Source organism: Aegilops tauschii, chromosome 3 (genome assembly GCF_002575655.3).
Source record: "Aegilops tauschii subsp. strangulata cultivar AL8/78 chromosome 3, Aet v6.0, whole genome shotgun sequence".
NCBI classification, from domain to species: Eukaryota; Viridiplantae; Streptophyta; class Magnoliopsida; order Poales; family Poaceae; genus Aegilops; species Aegilops tauschii.
The window spans coordinates 70,425,999-70,431,682 of NC_053037.3; the positions used below are offsets into that span (position 1 = coordinate 70,425,999).

General features: G+C 50.3%; 1 pseudogene; it reads right to left on the reverse strand.

The window, feature by feature from the left end:
* Positions 1–337: 337 nt before the first annotated feature.
* On the reverse strand, positions 338–2,843 carry LOC141042270 (uncharacterized; annotated as a pseudogene).
* Between the last annotated feature and the right edge of the window lie 2,841 nt (positions 2,844–5,684).

Below are 5,684 nucleotides of genomic sequence, written 5' to 3' on the forward strand. Positions count from 1 at the left end.
GCGAAAACGCCGCAGGCGCGAAGCATGGTGGGCCTGCGCCGAGGGAGCATAGGGAGGAAAGGGAGCCCGGACGGTGGAAGAGCCAGGGGAAGCCGGGTCATTTGACGGAAATGGAAGGTCCGAGCGGCTCATTCATTCTTGAAAAAAGAGGGGGGGGAGCGAGCCAATGTATCAATGAATAGATACAGTCAACGGTATTAAGACAGCGCTGCCTACACGCGAATTAGCTTCCGAGGTCGAGCAGTCTCAATTTCACTACAGGATTTGCGAATGAATGCTGGGCTGAGCCACCTCAAATGGCGTGAGCCGCATGCGGGGAGACCCGCACATACGGTTTTCAGGGGGATCCGGCCGGCCGGCGCCCACCCGACTAGAGGGACTGAGAAATTAATCGAGTACAAAACTTATCTTCAAGCTTTACCTTATTTTGATCGTTTAGAGGGCGATCGCGGAGTCACTGAATGAAGTCCTCCCTCCCTTTCTTTCGGAGGTGCCGACCCGCTGCGAGGCAGATATGACTAAGTGACATATTGAATATGGCGACGACTACAGCATGTCGTAGAAGGAGATAAGAGGTGGAGCCAACGACCCACTTAGACTCACGTATCTACAACTACATTCCCGAGCGGCAGTCAAACGGAGGCGTGAATGCAAGATGCCAGCGGAATGATCGACCGGACAGAGGCTAGGGCAGCTTTCTTCCCACCGCGTCCTTCCTTGTGTGTCGGAGATACAAAGCGAGTGCACCGGAAAAGAAGGGGAACTGAATCGATCTATTCCATGGCGAAGCATCCGAAGCATAACTGCACACTCACACGATCTTTGCCGAGAGATAGGAGCATTCGGTGGAACCGGTGAACTACACTTGCTTCTTGATAGATGTGTGGGACAGAGGGCTCGTGGTACCTGCTGCCCGCCCTTCCTCCGCTTTGATAACCGTGTGAACGGAGAGTGGGCAGAGCAAAAGGGAAGGAGGTCCTCATACGGAGTCGCACACTTGAGCAGTGCGGGAGACTGGAGAATGGGTCGAGTAAACTCCCTTAGGGCCGATTAAATCACAGACGAGGAACTTTTCTTTCTTTTTTTCTTTTTGATTTGAAGGGTATGTTCTCAAAAAAGAAAGGCAGAGGTAAATACTTCGAAGAGGCGGCTCGGTAGGGATGGAATGGTCAATAGTCAAGTCAAGGATGACTTCTTTGTTGGCGAAACGATGGGGGAGAGAAAGCACGCCAGTGATTCTCTGAGCCGGTCTTCATTTCCAATGCCTCGGGAAACAGGTCGAGATAGATGACAGCACCTTTTTATCCTCTTCCTTACCGGGAAGGCGCACTTCTCTTCTTCTTCTGGCCTTCACCTCCTGCCCGGCCCGGAAATAGAACCCAGCCCCCTTTCTGATCCATTCATTTCTGCAAGCAGGCGGGATCCAGAGCTAAGCCCCCCTCCTATTCGAAGCCGGGTGTGGCCTCGCCCTTTTGCTCTTCCTTCGGTTTGGCTCCACGAAGGCGCCGCCTAGACTAGGAGCCCCACTCATATTCAAAAGGCGCCCAGCTTTCAAGACGATGATAATAATTAGTCAACTTTTTCCAATATCATGGAATAGCATGGCCCGGGGCTAAGGTAACTCCAGTGGGAGAGCCGTGTTATGGGTGACCTTATTGCACGGTTCAGAGAGCACTTGTGTATGTGATGCAAGTGAACGTGTACGAAAAAGCTGTCGTAAAGTTTCGTTGTTCGTTCCGTCGTTGACCCTATCTATGTTTCTACGATGGCCCAAGAACACGCTCATTCTTCAGCCGTAGAGAGACTTTTGAATTGTGAGGTACCATTACGAGCTCAATATATAAGAGTGTTATTCTGTGAAATAACTCGAATTTCAAATCATTCACTTGCTTCAACTACTCATGCTATGGATGTGGGAGCATCAACTCCGTTCCTTTGGGCTTTTGAGGAGCGGGAGAAATTGTTGGAATTCTATGAAAGAGTCCCGGGAGCCAGGATGCATGCCAGTTTCATACGACCTGGTGGAGTGGCACAAGATCTGCCTCTTGGCTTATGTCGAGATATTGATTCCTCCACACAACAATTTGCTTCTCGTATCGACGAATTAGAAGAGATGTCAACCGGCAACCGTATCTGGAAACAACGATTAGTGGATATTGGTACTGTCACTGCACAGCAAGCAAAGGATTGGGGATTCAGTGGTGTAATGTTAAGAGGTCGTGCGACATGAAGACATTGATAGCAATATGGGGGAAGTTCCCATCAGGCAACAACGGTTCTGCCTGACCCTACAAAAGCATGCATATGTTGTCAGTGAAGATTTTGTGTGAAGCCTTGGAGACGACGTACCCGGGGCTAGGGTGAGCTGAGGGGGGACAGCGTAAGTGAGCGAATGTGTGTAAGCCCAGTCAAAGATTCCTATTCTAGGCGGGGCGGGCCATCAACCTTCGAATGGTGTTGGTCCTACGGACCGTGAACGGATTCGCCTCTGGCCTCTGGGCACGTCGGAACCGCATGAGTTCACCGGGGTGGAGCACGGTCCGCCAAAATCGGCATAGGTTAGGTGCTATTGATGGAACATGGTAAGCCCATCTTTCTCCATATGAAAGTGCTGCGGGCACATAGAGATGTGGGTAGAGGAAGTCTCAAAAAGCGAAGGCCGAGCTGTAGGTCACGTGACCTGCACCGAAAAGGTGGCTGACTGGGCTTTCTCCTGGATCAAAGCGGATCAGCTCGCCAAATTTGTCGATCGAATCGGGCGCCCCGGAACGTCGAATGAAAGTGGTCTTTCTACAACCCTATTTATATGATTTTTAGGGCCCCTTTCCCCCTATCCCTCCCTTATGTTTAGGAGCGGGATCTGCCCGAGAACGACCTGTGGTGGTACGGAAGGCACGGACTCCGCAAGTGTCCCGCACCCTCTGAGAAAGAAACTCCTCAACCATCACAAGATAAAGAAGTATGACGCTCTGTGTCTGACTCTATTGTTCATAGTTCCTTGCTGTTGCGGCCGGTGCTCGTTTGCGCGCGTGTGAACCACCAGATCATAAGGAAAGATGCCTCTCGGGGCATCTGAGAATGATTCGAGCCGTATGAAGGGAAACTCCCACGTACAGTTTGTTTTGGGGGGAAGGAGTCCGACAGGGTCCCCCCACTGACTTGGCCCGGGCCTAAGTGAAAGTGCAAAAGTGAAGTGGTGGGCCTACCCATCCCAACCTGGGGTATGCTGGGATTCGCGAAGAGCAGCACCTTACGATGTTCATGACCAATCGGATCTTGACTTACCAGTAGGTACCAGAGGAGATCGCTATGATCGTTACTGTATCCGTATTGAAGAGATGCGACAAAGTGTTCGGATCATTGTGCAATGTCCTAATCAAATGCCTAGTGGCATGATCAAAGCCGATGATCGTAAGCTATGTCCTCCATCACGATCTCGAATGAAACTATCCATGGAATCGTGCGCCGTGTGAAACGTAGATCATCGCCGTTCTTAACCGAGACTTATGTTAAGCTCCGTCTCGGAACCGCCGTGGGGTTAGGAGTAAAGCATCCCGAGGTTGGCGCATCTCGTTGGGCGTGGAGAAGCATTGGGAACCCCAATATCTTTCTTCGGAGCAGTTTCTTTTCCCGTCCCCTCGCCCCGGCATAGCGCTTCGCTTCCGGTTCTTCGGAGGAATCAACTGACTTCTCCCTTCTTCATTGATCCGGGGGAAAGGGAACCGTCTACCAGTTGGGAAGCTAGACATCAAGGTTGTGGCTTGATGAGGATAACTAAGCTGACACGCCGGAGTTGGCTGCTGGCACAACAGGGTGGTGCCTTACCGCACCGCAGGCGCACGCGCGGTAGCGTTCGTGGTGGTGCTTCAGGATTCCAATGTACTGCGTCCAGGATCAGAACGAGCTTGCCGGTGGACCACTGCCGTCCCATTCTTTAGTGAGCTGGAGCGCTGCCATCTTATCCACGGAAAACGCGTCAAGCTATCGCTTCGGGTCGAAGCACTAAAAGAAAAGGACCGGGAAACGCGGCGGCATAGGAACCACGGGAACCCAGGAGGGAGAAAGACGATGTACGGGATACGGGATCCTCGCAGTAGGCTGGACCAAAATCCAGCCGAGAGAGGGCAGCCTTTAGAAGCAACAGGTTGGGAAACCAAGAGAAGGCTTTGCCTTTTCTTATCTTCTTCCCGGCACAAAAAGAGGGATTAGCATTACTGACCCCATGAGAAAGCACTAACACCTTCCTCATCGGGGCTCCGCGCACTGGGAAAAGGCTTCCGCGACAGGAAACCGGCTACTAGTTAGGAAGTGAACATAAGGTATCAAGAGGTCCCTCACAGTCAGGTGCAATGCAATTGCCCCCTATTAGTCAAGTACCCCTCTTCCTATTTAGTTTAGGGGTTAAGGCGAGAAATGGCTTGATGAACCCTTCCGTTCACCACGCACCGGCCCCATTCACTTGCAACTCGTAGAGGCTGTAAGTAAACAGTGCCCCACTAAATTCAAAGTGACGGTGGGGTTGAAAGACGAGAGTGCCTACCTCCGCGCCGAGAGTGCCCGCCCTTTCTGTCAAGTAGGCTACTTTTTCCGGAACGCAGTCCGGAATAAGCGTTCCTGTGTATATAGATATCTTCGATGCTGTCATTTCGACATGTCCGCTTCAACCCCTCTTTCGCCTCCCAAAAAGCAAAGTTGGCTTGACGAGCGCAGATGAGGAAGCGGGAGCAATAAAACCAAGAATCTCTTTCTTTTCTTTCCAAATACTTTATGAAGTTAAGGGGCAAAGAGAAGCGCTTTCGCTACTGAGAAAGCGAATGGTCAGCGCGAGGGTTCGACGACTTAGCCGAGCGTTAGCGACGCGTCATTCTCATAGCGAGGCGCTTCGAGTTAGCGAAGCGCTGTAGTAGCGTCAGAGACTATGTGCTATAATGCTGAACTAAGGACGTTCCGCCTTATCTATAGAAGCAGTCGACTGAGTTCTGAACGAATGGGATCCTTGGTGGGTAATGGCTCAATCTATAGATGGAAAGCCTTATGATGGGAAACTACCACGTTAGGTTTGGAGAGAGATGGGACCCGTTATAGTTTAGGGGGACCAGATGTAAGCTTTTTCTTTCCATAGCCGGCCAAATGACTACCGGATCATCGGTCTACTCTACCTCAATTCACCATTTCGAACTTTATACAGAAGGTTTTTCCGTACCAGCTCCTTCTACCTATACCGCAGTTGAAGCACCTAAAGGTGAATTTGGTGTCTTTCTTGTCAGTAATGGGAGTAATCGTCCCTACCGTTGTAAAATAAGAGCACCTGGCTTTGCCCATTCACAAGGACTCGATTCTATGTCCAAACATCACATGCCAGCAGATGTAGTCACCATCATAGGTACTCAAGATATTGTGTTTGGAGAGGTAGATAGATAGGACGTAGTCTTGCTCGATCAGGACCCTAGCTTTATTGCGAGCCAAAACTGCCTGAAAGAAGCAAAATGGAAAAGGATGCAAAATGCAATGGGATTCCTGATCCAATAAGAAATCCCAATTCGGAGTTTGTTTGGATCAAATTCCTATGTTATACTATTCCATTCTCGATGATGAATCGATTTGATAGATCTGATATTGTTATTCCAAATATTGATCCGATTCAGTATCATCAGAATGACAAAAGCTGACATAGTTACTAGTGG